This window comes from Mesoplodon densirostris, chromosome 6 (assembly GCF_025265405.1).
Source record: "Mesoplodon densirostris isolate mMesDen1 chromosome 6, mMesDen1 primary haplotype, whole genome shotgun sequence".
Taxonomy (NCBI): domain Eukaryota; kingdom Metazoa; phylum Chordata; class Mammalia; order Artiodactyla; family Ziphiidae; genus Mesoplodon; species Mesoplodon densirostris.
In genome coordinates, this window is record NC_082666.1 from 16,252,418 (window position 1) to 16,267,033 (window position 14,616).

A 14,616-nucleotide genomic window follows, 5' to 3' on the forward strand; every position below is an offset into this window, starting at 1 on the left:
CAGTTTATATTATTTGTAGCAAGGCTGATTAATAATGAAGGAGGTTTCTGAGACTATGTCAAAAGCTTTCAAAGTCTGCACTGAGGGTAAAACAACACATTACATACTAGTGGCATTGGTTTGTTTGTGGTTAGAATTTCTTGATGAGGCTGGGACCTCCCAAACGTAACTGTTGAGCATACTGAGCAGGTAAGTGTCTCCAAGGTAAGACAATGGGAAGTTTGCTGCATCATTATCTTGTGTGATTGCTAATCCAGAAAAATAAAACACATTGCCCATTAAGACTCCCTAAGGGGGGCTTCCCTGGTGGCGCAGTGGTTGAGAGTCCGCCTGCCGATGCAGGGGACACGGGTTTGTGCCCCGGTCCGGGAAGATCCCACATGCCGCAGAGCGGCTGGACCCGTGAGCCATGGCCGCTGAGCCTGCGCGTCCAGAGCCCGTGCTCCGTCACGGGAGAGGCCACAACAGTGAGAGGCCCGCGTACCGCAAAAAAAAAAAAAAGTCTTCCTAAGGGTGCAGTGTGGAAGAGAAGTAAGTAATTCTTTCTAAACGGGTGATGACTGCTAACTGAGGTCCTGCTCATTTAACAGCCTGGAAAGGGTATTCTGTCAGCAATCCATGTCATCAATGAATCTCAGTGAAATTCCCTGGTCTTTAATTAGTGGAACTGATGACCTTTCAGAGGTCAACTTGTGTAACCATGGCCTTTGATTGGTGATCTTACTGTTTCTTTGAAGGTAACATAAAATATCAATGCTCAGTTTTGTTGAATACTTACTTAGTTACATATTCCTTACCAATATTTTCATGTTGATTATTTCCTAATGACACTGATGGACTGATCTGTTTATTTAAATGATGGCTGCTGTCATCTTTTAGGACTATTAGTGCCCAGAAGTGAAGCTTATAGACAAATAATTAGAATATTGAATCTTGGAGGATATGGGAAGTTTGGGGACCCTGTTTTCTCTTCCCATTTTTGACACTGTCAAGAATGTCAAGGCAAGGGAAAGGCAAAGACATGGGAAGTCTCTACTTCATTAAAAACGATTAATAAAGCAATTTTTGTTTCATCAGCTTCTTATTACATTTTTCTCTTTTCCTCTTCATACAAACATGTTCACATATACACATGCATGTACACTCAAAGCATAAATGTATTCATACTAGATCCTAATTTTCTGCATGCACTTTTATCTGCTTATAAATGCAAACGCACACAGAGGCACACACACACATACACACAAGTTAAAACACATCTGCTATAACCATTCACCAAGATGAATATCTTTACATGCAGCAGCTAAAGCACATCCATTCTCAACTCTGCATATTTAAGGATACCCATGAAACATGCATAAACTCACATATGCTGCCTACATATACTTAAACACATCTGTGCATACACAGACATACTTATATGGTGAAAAATACCAATTTAATAACTAGATCTTTCTTTTTAGTAGGATGAGTACTTTGAAATGGGCAGTTCTTCTATTTATTTATTTTCCCTTCTGAACACATTGATGGATTTGGAATATGAAGCTGCAGCATGATATGTTTTTAACATCCCATTATATTCCTAGCATATTACTTTGCATAAAGTAAATAATCAATAAATATTTGATGAGTGAGAGAGTGAATGGATGGGTAAATAACTGAATGAATATGAACAGGAGAGAATGAGTTACTCTGAATAATAGAGGGCAGAATTCTGCAGCATGATAGGCAATGAGGGAGAGAGGAGGTGAGGAGGGATGAGGTGAAGAAGAAAGCAAACAAGATGAACTGAGCTTCAGAGTACAGAGAGAATGCAAGTGTTGGCCATATTCCCATGGAGCTATTAAAAGAATAAATCTGTTTTAGTTGTGGGGCCCACAACCATTGGTCATTTCCTTTTATGTTATCATATTTAAAGATGTCACCAACCCCAATCTTTTCATCTATACTGCTTGTAGGGAGAAAAACAGAAAGGTACTTCTTGACCCCTATGATCAAATGTATCATTATCCTCTTTCTGTGTAACAAACTACCCCTTAACTTGGTGACTTGAAACAATAGTGATTTATTATTTCTCATAGTTCAAAGGGTTGGCTGGGCTGCTTTCACGTGGTTTGCTCATGTCATATTCCGTTGGGCTGAAAGGTCCACGATGGCCACACTTTTATGCCTGACAGTTGGTATAAATTCTCAGCAAGGGCTCCCTGGTTCTCTTCCTTGTGGTCTATCATGCTCCAGTACACTAGTCTAGCTTCCTTGCATGGTGGCCTCAGAGAAAATTTCTAAAAGTGAAAACATAGCAGCTGAAGGTGTCTTGAGGCCTCAGCTCTAGAACCTGCACAATTACTCATCTGCCATTTTATATTAATCAAAGCAAGTCACAGGCCAACCCTGATTCAAAGGCTGGGGAAGAGGTCTCCATCATCTGATAGAGGGGCTTCAAGGAATTTTTGGCCATCTCAAACCTACACACTAAGTTTTCCTTATAACTGTACTTTCTTTCTGCCATTGGGAATTCCTAAACCTCCTCACATGATTTCCCATCCACCCTCAAGACATGCACATGTTCCAAGGCCCGTTGATATAAGTGGGACACTGAGGTCCACAAAGGTTGTCTCAGCCTCCTAAGAGAATATGAAAGTTTGATCCTCTTTGCCTTGATAGGGATCAGACAGCCAAGGGATCCAGGTATGCCTATTGTAGAAGAGGTTATGTGTCACCAGGACAGGTGTCCATTAAAAACTGGACCATGGGGCTTCCCTGGTGGTGCAGTGGTTGAGAGTCCGCCTGCCGATGCAGGGGACACGGGTTCGTGCCCCGGTCCGGGGAGATCCCACATGCCGCAGAGCGGCCAGGCCCATGAGCCATGGCCACTGAGCGTGTGCGTCCGGAGCCTGTGCTCCACAACGGGAGAGGCCACAACAGTGAGAGGCCCACGTACCGCAAAAAAAAAAAAAAAAAAAAAAACTGGACCAAAGCCATGGACTCATTTTTCATAGTTCCTAAAGGAGCCCTCACTGGTAATGAATTCTGGGCTCTAGAGGCCAAGGTCAGTGTAATTAAAATGCCTCCCTGACAAAGGAAAAACCCACTGGGTAAGTATGTGTGTTTTACTACAGATTGAAGTTTCTCCATAAGAAGAATATACAAATTACTTCAACTCACTTTAGATACTCTTTTACATATTCATATGCTTTTACATTTTTGTAATCAGGGCACACATTTATTATTTTATGCTCTCATTCTCCTAATTAGCATAATTAATTTCCCTTAATATTATGTATAAACATATACCTCTCTCTTTTGAACTTCCCTTGTGAATATGTAAGATTCTTGCAAAGTATTCATAATGTCCCACTTTGCATTATTGCTATCTATATACGTCTCACTTCCCCTAATTCATCATCCATGTGTTTTCATCATCATTGTCATCACTGCTGTCATCATCACCAGCCAGGGCATTCACTGAACAAACACCATTAACTTTGCACCATACACTTTACAGAAGTTATCTCCAATGCTCACAAAACTCTAGAGGTAGTTCCTATCCCTATATTTAATGAAGGAGAAAGCTAAGTCTTAGAGAAATTTACTAGCTTGCCCAAAGTTCTGTTGAGAGTAGGTAATGGAGGAAAGACTCAGTTCTACAGCCTATGATTATAAGCAAATGATGAGAAAGCTAAAGAAAGGATCCAAGTCGAAAAAATTTTCATATATTCCATTATAGCTAGCAGGGTCCATGTATGTAACACAATAATACATAATTTTAGAAGAATATGCTATTTTATAGAACATGCCCATATATGGGATGGTCATTAGCAGTTTTATTAATAAAGCAGGTAATTACATTTTGTCACTATATGATATCATATAATGTAGTGTATTATATCATTACTACATACTTTGCTTGACCATTCCCCTACTGTTGAAAATGTCTATCAGTTTCAAAGTTTATCCTATTATTAATATACAGGTATCAGTTCAAAGAAGGAGAGTAGAGTAATTAAGAGTCAATGAATCTTATTGACTTTGGAAGAGTCAGTTATCCATCCAGGCCTTACCATTTTTTTTGTGTGTGTGTGGTACGCGGGCCTCTCACTGCTGTGGCCTCTCCCATTGCGGAGCACAGGCTCCGGACGCGCAGGCTCAGCGGCCATGGCTCACGGGCCCAGCCGCTCCGCGGCATGTGGGATCCTCCCAGACCGGGGCACGAACCCATGTCCCCTGCATCGGCAGGCGGATTCTCAACCACTGCGCCACCATGGAAGCCCCAGGCCTTACCATTTTTAATGATAAGATAGAGAGTACGGAAGTACCATTATCTTAGAGTTGTCACAAGTATTTTTTTTTTAACATCTCTATTGGAGTATAATTGCTTTACAATGGTGCGTTAGTTTCTGCTTTATAACAAAGTGAATCAGTTATACATATACGTATGTTCCCATATCTCTTCCCTCTTGTGTCTCCCTCCCTCCCACCCTCCCTATCCCACCCCTCCAGGCGGTCACAGACCACCTAGCTGATCTCCCTGTGCTATGCGGCTGCTTCCCACTAGCTAGCTATTTTATGTTTGGTAGTGTATATATGTCCATGCAGCTCTCTCACTTTGTCCCAGCTTACCCTTCCCCCTCCCCAAATCCTCAAGTCCATGCTCTAGTAGGTCTGTGTCTTTATTCCCATCTTACCCCTAGGTTCTTCATGACAGCTTTTTTTTTTCTTAGATTCCATATATATGTGTTAGCATACAGTATTTGTTTTTCTCTTTCTGACTTACTTCATTCTGTATGACAGATTCTAGGTCCATCCACCTCACCACAAATAACTCAATTTTGTTTCTTTTTAGGGCTGAGTAATATTCCATTGTATATATGTGCCACATCTTCTTTATCCATTCATCTGTCGATGGACACTTAGGTTGCTTCCGTGTCCTGGCTATTGTAAATAGAGCTGCAATGAACATTTTGGTACATGACTCTTCTTGAATTATGGTTTTCTCAGGGTGTATGCCCAGTCGTGGGATTGCTGGGTCGTATGGTAGTTCTGTTTTTAGTTTTTTAAGGAACCTCCATACTGTTCTCCATAGTGGCTGTATCAATTTACATTCCCACCAACAGTACAAGAGGGTTCCCTTTTCTCCACACCCTCTCCAGCATTTATTGTTTGTAGATTTTTTGATGATGGCCATTCTGACTGGTATGAGATGGTATCTCATTGTAGTTTTGATTTGCATTTCTCTAATGATTAATGATGTTGAGCATTCTTTCATGTGTTTGTTGGCAATCTGTATATCTTCTTTGGAGAAATGTCTATTTAGGTCTTCTGCCCATTTTTGGATTGGGTTTCATGCCTGCAATAAATATTATCAAACACCCAGCGTACACCAGGGCCAGACTCTGTTGGGGGTAAGCATGAAACAAAACAAGTACCTGATGACACAGACCTTACCTTTGGGTGGAAGACACATGATATAAGTATAAAATGAATGTAGATATAATACCCAGTCAAAAGAAGTCTTTGTGAGCAAACCTCTGTATTCTCTGTTTCAGATCATCTCATACCCTACTCCTTCTTTATAGTTTTAATGTAACTTCCCCAAAGAAGGTCATTTTAAAGCCTCAGATTGGTCAAATCCCTTTAGATTTACATTCTTTCAAAACATGTAGTCCGGTTGTATCATTACATTTACTTCTGTGATTATTTCATTCATTTTTCTTCTTATCCTAGACTGTATACCAAATAAGAATCCATAACCATCATGCTCATATTGTATCTCCAGAACCTAACTGTGTACTGCCTAGCAGAAAAAAGATTCACTAATATGCCTGCATTGAGCAAATGAACCTGATGGATAACAGAAATGGACAAGGTCAGTTTTTATTATGAAAACAAACTTCCCAGTTTCTTCTCCTAGAACTCTTCTACTTCAAGACACCATAAAATCCGAGTTTTTGGATGCTCACAAATCCCCAGCAACCACAGCAACCAGGCAAAATCAACGGGTTTCAGAGTAGCAAAGGAGGATCTAGATTATTTTTAATCAGCATTAAAAAGAACTTGAACACATCCAGAGAGAGTTTCATCATCATTTGTTTTATTTAATGAAAAACCTACAGAGATTAGCTCTCTGCTGTCGTGAGAAGGAATTCTTTAACACAGTAATGATTTATGATTTGTTAGACAGTGTTTAATTGACTTTTGTCCAGCATCTGAAGATGCTTATCATACAACTGGTCACTCATGTTAATGAAAAAATGGATTCCTTACAACAGTCATATGCACACTTGAATTCAGATAGCAAATGATATATATCAATCCCAGGAAGAAGAAACAGAGGTTGAGCAAGTGGGGAGAGAGAGGACTTTTTAATTAATTTTATGGTAAGAATACATGTATTAGGCTTCAAATTCCCAACAATGTGTGTTCTGGATGTGGGCATTTGTATGGAGGGAAATGTTTCACGGCTTATACATATAAATATGTGTGTGTGTGTGTGTATATATATATATATAGAACTAAATGCCTCAGTGTTTCTACATCTGTGGGGTCTAGGAACATGCACAAGTATATACATATATATGGTATACATCCTTATATACATGAATATATACTGGTGCCTGTGTGTATATATGTATGTATCTATGTAAATATGTTTAACTTATGCATAAATGTGAGTTTGTGCAGATAGGCATGGCCATTATTTTGATTTTTCATCCTGATCTTATTCACAGAGGAAGAAATTAGGACAGCTCAAACAGGAAGAGAATAACAGACTTGTATCCGTCTCCAATTCATAAGAAGGCAGCTCTTTGCCATTTTAAATGGTTTAGTTTATTTTTAATAGCAACCAAAAAATAAAGAAAAAAACTGTAAGTTGACACTTTATCTCCTGCTGTTTGTGAACCTTCAAGAAAATCAAGTGCATGATTTGGGAGAAATGTGCTGCCACTTAAATTTCCCCACAGTCCTGCTTCCTAACACCAGCACACATTTGCAGCATAAAAAACTCTTGAACGACATTCCTTTATACTATTGATTAGAGTGTACTTTTAAATTAAAGGCAAACAAACATGTTTCTATAGAGACTTTGGGAAATAAACCACCACAGCACAGTCACTGAGACACGGAATGTTAAAAACCACAAAATGAGGGACTGAGACCACTCCCTGCCCATTGGTCCTGCTCAGCAGAATGTAAATCAGGATGCTTCCTAATGCTCTTAATTTTGCTTCTAGATGTGTGTGCCTTTGCAGCTTCAGATGCATTTGCAAAATTAAAAGCATAACTTATCTCCCAAAGGCAATATTCCATCAGCCTAGTGACTTAGTCCTGATGAAAAAATGGCTCTAAACAATGCTTGTTCACTGTTTGGTCTGGTCTCAGGAACAGCAGTGGGTAATACTTTCCAACATCCAGGATGGGTTATGGAGGTGTAGGTCGGTTGCTCTCCTTCCTTTGAACAAATATAGGTAAGTTAAAGCGGACTTATCTCTTCCCTTATATGTCACCCTGCACCATCAGCCAAATGGTTCAAAATACATGAACTGCCAGGATGAGTAGTGAGGGTCCTATCACCAGAAGACCCCAAGGGCAAGTGTTTTCCCTTGGACTAAATAAGGGCACAGAGTGCCCTTTTAAGCTGTGAGCACCAAAATGGGAATCAAAAGTCACAAAAAACTGTAGTCTAAATAGCATCAAGGAAGGTCAATACAGACCAAGTAGAGTTCTGGAGACTCCAAGGTGCAGAGCAGAGGTGATAAATTAAGAATATCATATCCCAGGAAGGGGTGTGTCCAAATGTGAACTAGAGGTACAAATGCAAGAAAAGACCTGGGAGTAGAGGATATGTAACAGTCAGTAGCCTGCTACAGAAGACTTTGAGTCAATAATATTTCACTTCTGCCAGATTTCTCGGACTCCTCGTCCTCCTCGCTCCAGAGCCCCCACAGCATGCGATGACGAACTGGTTAATGCACTTCAATCATGGCTATAGCATAGGGTTATTTATCTTGTGCATGTACTGGTTGCTTTATTTTATTGTTTTAGAGTTATAAGGATTCTTAGCAGTCACTGAGAAAAGAGAGTGAAAGGTATGTATCCCAGATCATAAATCAAGTTGAGAAATAGCCAAGCTTGGAAGACAGATTAGCTGGATTCATGTGTAGTAGTCCTCTCTTGTGTACTTCCTATTAAATAAGGAACCAGCCTCATGGTGAATGTGGTGATGAATTAAGTGGGATAATAGGCAAGTGATTATGCATTAGGGAATAATGGATGAGGGTTGACCTACTTTTTAACTTTAAAGTTTTCTTAGGGCTGATACTTTAATAGCATTGGTTGAGAGTCAATTCAGATAAAATGATCAAAGCTGTTGTCTTAAGATAGTGGGATAATCTTTACTTAATACAAAAATAACTCCCTTTATTAATGTCAGTATATTACTTTTAAAATATTTTTTTAAAAAAATCAATGCAGGTGAAGCAGTCCCAGAGTGAGGGAAATTATTGCGATTATTTTATGAGTTTGGGCTTTCTTTTTCTTTATTCTCCACTTTGGTTGCCCTTGTTTTAAAGTTAATATGAGACTGTTTCTTTTCTTAGTGGCATGTACATTTCCACATTTCCCAAAGGTTCTTAAAGCTAATGGACAATGTGGGACAAAGGTTTTCACTGCTAGTTTCCAATATGGGCAGCATATTTCCAATAGCAAAGAGCACCCACCTTGACTTACTTGGGAGGGAGCATCTGTAAATGCTTGGGAAAGATATCCTGAAAGCACTGATTAGGTAATCTCACTGAAGTCCAATTATAGGTGATGACAATTGGGTGTTATTTTTCGGGATATATCATCTGAATACCCAATTCATTTCAGGACTTAAAGTGATTAACTCATACCTAGTCCATGTCTAAGATATAATATGAGGCTTTTTAAAAAAAGCAATACTGGATACTAAATTCCAGTTTCTCCTCCAGTTTTCCCCAAATCACTTTAATTCAGTTTTTCAATGGCAGGGTTTTTGTGTACACATGTGTTTCAGACCTTCCACAACGAATAAACTGAGCTAAGCATAAAGAGCCAGACCTGAAACTTGAGTAAGAGACAGTGAACTGGCAGATTCTGTAAGTCAGCAGGGCCAGAAGTTACGTCCAAGAAGGTCATCCAGAAGAGAAAGAAAGGCACGCTGACAGGTCCAGAGTCAGTGAGAAGCAGCAGCAGGGATACATGCTCAAGCAAGGATGTTGGTGGGAAACTAGGGCAGAGAGTGGGATTAAAACTTAAGTGACAAACCAAGGTCAGCCTTGTCTGCAAATGTAATAACGTAAAGTTTACTATTTCTTTAGCCATATGGGAGGGAAACCATGGTCTGATGGTGTGTGTGTGTGTGTGTGTGTGTGTGTGTGTGATCTATCATGACTTGCAACTTAGATATTATCTGCTCCATGACATACAATAGACAAGGTATGTGGTCAGAAGTTTTGACCTAGGTCTCATAGGACTCACTCTTTCACCATGGGTGTTGAATGTGGAATTTCTGATACAATGGATAAGACAAAGGATAGCACTGTGGTTAAAACTAAAGGAATATGGCTTCTCTTGTTTAAATCTCAGCACTGCCAGCTACTAATTGTGTGAATATGAGAATGTTATTTAACCTTTTTGGGGTTTAGTTCCTTTATAGCTATACTGGGGATCATATCAATTAAGATAGGATCAACTGCTGTAATAAATAGACAGTGGCCCAAACACAGTGGAAGTTTCTTGTTTTTTTAATCATTTATAGAACACATCAAGTGTGTTGTTTCTGCTCATCAGATGCTTCTCTTCCACACCACTCATGGCCCCACCTTACTCTAGGACCTTATAATCATTTGCAAGCACCCAGCTGAAAGGAGGGAAGGACATGGAGGAGGTTATCCTTCTTCTGAAAAGCCTTACTTTTCCTTATATTCCACTGACAATAACTGGTCACATGATTGCACTGATGTAAATGGATCAGAAGAATAGAAAATCTGACTGAAACACTGTTTGCCAGTGGAAGGATACTACTCTGTTCTAGAGCAGGCTGAATAATGCCTACCCAAAGATATCAGCCTCTGATTCCTGGAACCTATCAATTTTACCTCATTTTAAAAAAAAAGAAGTCTTTGCAGATGTTATTAAAATAAGGACTCTGACATGGGAAGTTTATCCTGGGTTATCCACCAGGCCCTAAAGAGAAAACAGATGGAGATATGATACAAACAGAAGAAGAGGCAAAGTAATCAGGAAGAAGAGATTGGAGTGATGTGACCACAAGTCAAGGAATGCCAGCTGTGAAGGAAGGGTCTAAGAGCAGCCCAATGCCACCCTGTGTTCCCAAGAAGAACCTTGCGTAGAAGATGTGCTGACAAGCTAACAAATCATGTTGCATCCAAAGAGTTCAGAGCACAGACAGTGCAATCCTTTTCCTTCCATGTGGGGCACACGTATACTTTTATTGGAAGTGCTCAGCTCTATTTTTGTCAATGGCCCTCAGGCACACACCCTCAGCTTTCTTTATTTCAGACTCCTCAGAATGAGGGTAATGGTTCTCTGCTGTAGCAGGAAGCGGCCATACTGCCTATGTAGGCTGCAGAATGAGTGGATCAGCTAGCCATGAGCAACTGACACATGCCAAGGGCTGGATCTCCTGTGCTCTCTCTCTCCTCTTGAGCCTCATGTGTGTTGTCTGTTCTCAGCAACCTGGAATCATGCATTAGTCTCCTCCCTGGGTGGTACTTCCCTGCCTTTTGACCTTGGCCACACTCTTGTTATATTCTATCCTGCAGCACAGCCTGATCACTGAGTGAAAGACCAGAAGCCACCAGAAGCTGAAAGAGGCCAGGAACAGATTCTCCCCGAGAGCCTCCAAAGCAAGCAGGGCCCTGACAACATCTTGACTTGCATTCAGTGAAACTTAACTTCAGACACCTGGCCTCCTGAACTGTGAGAAAATAAATTTCTCTTGTTTTAAGTCCCCAAAGTGTGTAGTAATTTGTTACAGCAGCTTCAGGAAACTAACACATACTCTAAGCAAAAGGAGAATATATTTCATTGGGAAGCTGGTTATTTATGCCACAAAACTATTAATCTCTACCTCACAGGATTATGGCAGGATTAAATGAGATAACTCATGTCAGGTAAGGAAGGTAAGATCTAAATTTACAGGTAATTTTTAAAATATAAATGAACTTCCAAAATCTGAAAGTGATTTAAATCTGGGAAAGAGTGGCTTATCATACTTACTTGTATTTTTTAAAATACATTTTTATGTGTTTTTTGTATATAAGAGGAAAGGGTGGAACTACAGTACTTCAATTGGGTAATGCCCATGAGAGCCTGTAGCATATGTGCATGCCATCAGTAACGGGAGGGAAAAGAGTGGGGAGTGGGGGGGTAGCTCCGAGAATTGCTGGTCTAAATGTGTGTAAATCCATACAAATTAAATAAGCCACTGACTGAGAAAACACTTTATGAGTTTTAAAGGGTTAAATGTGTTCTTCCATCTCCTTTTCCCACTTCTCCTTCTTCTTACATATTATTAGTGGCTCTATGAACACAGACTGCTTGGGAAGATGGGAGAAATGTATAAGCATTGCTGAAAGGGAGGGAGAAAATTTAACATTCCCTTCAGCACCTCTGTTTTTCATTTGTGATTCTTAAAATAGCAAACTGGAGAATAAATTGAAAACAATTCTCAAGTGAAGATCTGTATTATGAGTGCATCCCATTCATCTCTTCTTATCTTTTCACTTGTGGACACTCAAGAGTTGGCTGTATTTATTTAAGTCATTAAATCTGTGCTATCAGAAACCCTCTGGGAATGGTTACTTAAATAAATTTTTAAAAAATCAACATGATTTTCTCTTGCACTAGTGACATATGTACGTGATCAGTGACTGAAATCTGTAACATTTAGTAAGGGGACTTCAACCCTTATAGCACAATAATTTTTAGCTTCTTCTCCCTTCTTTCATCCTCAGAGGGTCTTAAATTCTAACTAAATATAAATATCCATGTAATCTACCAAAATAAAATCTGTCTAAATAAAAATACTAATATAAAAATGTATGATACATATATCAGTACATTATGGTTTAGCTAGAGATAATGAAAATTCTATAGTTGGTTTATTTTTACATTTTTAAGACCGCCTACCTCACCTAGCTGCAATAATCAGAAATTTAAACATTCAATTAACAACAGTTATTATATTGTACATAAAATATTAACTGTTAATCCTTTACTACGTGTCAGGTACTAAAACAAAGATTTTAGCTGCATTATCTCATATTTTAATTCTCCCCACACATTGGTGGGACAGTGGTTATTACCACCATTTTAGACATGAGGAAACACATACCCAGAGACTGTAAGTGATTTGTCTGGGATGAAACAGCTGTAAATGTCAGAGTCAAGTGTTTCAACCATGAACTTCCTGATCTCAGAGCCCATGTTCTTAACCACAACAAGACTGCAGGGCAAGAATGGGCAATCTGGATAATCTAGGGTAAACCTCCTTTCTGTCTGTTTGCAAAAAGGCAGGTTGACAGGGGTTACAAAACTTATCTGATACCACGAACATTTTCAGAGAAAGTTCCCAATCAAGACTTTAAGATTTAAAAATCCTCATTTTTTATTTTTTCTCACATAATACTGAATTTAATTGCACCTCCCAACATAACACATGGTTGAAAAAACAAAGGGAATAGCTCATACCAATAACACACTCACTCACCTCTAGATAAGCAGATCTTTTCCATGAGAAATGTGAATTGCATTGGTGTAGACATAAGTTCTTTGTTTCAAAAAATGCATCATTATACCAAATATTTAAAAATTAAAATTGATCTTTACTGGTACTGAGAAAGCCCACTTCTAAGATGTCCTAAGAACCTAGTGTATTTTCCCTTGGCTGCAAATTGACTGCACTGTCACATTTACTAAGCCCTTGGCCCAAGGCCTTTTATCCCAGGAAATCAAACAAGAGTTCTGCTGTTCATATCTCTTAATTTTATTATTCTCAAGGAATCCTACGAAAAGAAGATATCATAAAGGTTAACTTGGCCAAACCATCAGCAGTTATGTAAGTCTACCTCTAATCTCCTCCCCAAATTGGACAATCTCTTCTCATTCATTCATTCATATGTAATGATCATCTAATGCCAATTATAATGTGGAAGATTGAATAACTGTCCTTCAAAGTTTTCAAAGTGTATTAGAAAGACAGACTGGACTTAAATCCAGGCTTCACTGCGTCCTAGCAGCATGATCTTGGACAAATTACTTAACCTCTTAGACCCCTCAGTTACCTTATTTGACTTCACGTAACAAAAGTATTGTTCACTAAGTGGATTCTCAGCAAATGACTATTGTTGTCATCCTTACTGGAATTTTGTTGGACAGAAGACTCTGGTAAAATTAACTTCTCTTTGCCTCTGTTTCATCATTTGTTAAAACTATAGTATTTGGGAAAGATTAAATGAATTAATACATGAAAATGGTGCCTAGCACCAGTGATCATCTAATGAGTTATTGTAATGTATTATTATTAAAAATAAGTAAAGTTCACATGTATACATGCATGATTGGTCTTTATAGTAAAGAGCACTTCAAATAGGATGAGGTGAGTCAAGACAAAGTGCAGCCCCGGAGGAAGATGGCGGAAGAGTAAGAGGCGGAGATCACCTTCCTCCCCACAGATACATCAGAAATTCATCTACACGTGGAACAACTCCTACAGAACACCTACTGAACGCTGACAGAAGACCTCAGACCGCCTAAAAGGCAAGAAACTCCCCACATACCTGGGTAGGGCAAAAGAAAAAAAGAATAAACAGAGACAATAGGATAGGGACGGGACCTGCACCAGTGGGAGGGAGCCGTGAAGGAGGGAAGGTTTCTACACACTACAAGCCCCTTCGCGGGCGGAGACTGCAGGTGGCGGAGGGAGAAAGCTTCGGAGTAGCAAAGGAGAGCACAGCAACAGGGGTGTGGAGGGCAAAGCGGAGAGATTCCGGCACAGAGGATCGGTGCCCTCAGGCACACACCAGCCCGAGAGGCTTGTCTGCTCGGCCGCCGTGGCGGGCGGGGCTGGGAGCTGAGGCTTGGGTATCGGCTTTCAGTCGGAGCGCAGGGAGAGGACTGGGGCTGGCGGCAGGAAGAGAGCCTGAAGGGGTTAGTGCACCACGGCTAGCCCGGAGGGAGTCCGGGGAAAGGGTCTGGAGTTGCTGAAGAGGCAAGAGTCTTTTTTCACTTTCACTTTTGTTTCCTGGTGTGCGAGGAGAGGGCATTAAAAGGGCTGCTTAGGGAAGCGCCGGAGACAGGCGCGAGCCGCGGGTAAGGCGTGGACCTCGGAGACGGGCGTGGGCCGCCGCCGCCGCCCACCGCCCGCCGCCGCCCGCCGCCGCCGCGGCCCGCCGCCGCCCGCCGCCCGCCACCGCCGCGGCCCGCCACCGCTGCCGCCCCCGCGGCCCACCACCGCCGCCGCCTGCCGCCGCCCGCCGCCGCCGCAGCCGCGGGGCCTGTGTGCGAGCGCGGGTCACTGTCCGCCCCGCCTTCCGGGGGACCTGTGCACCCCGCCACTGCCGGGGTCCCGAG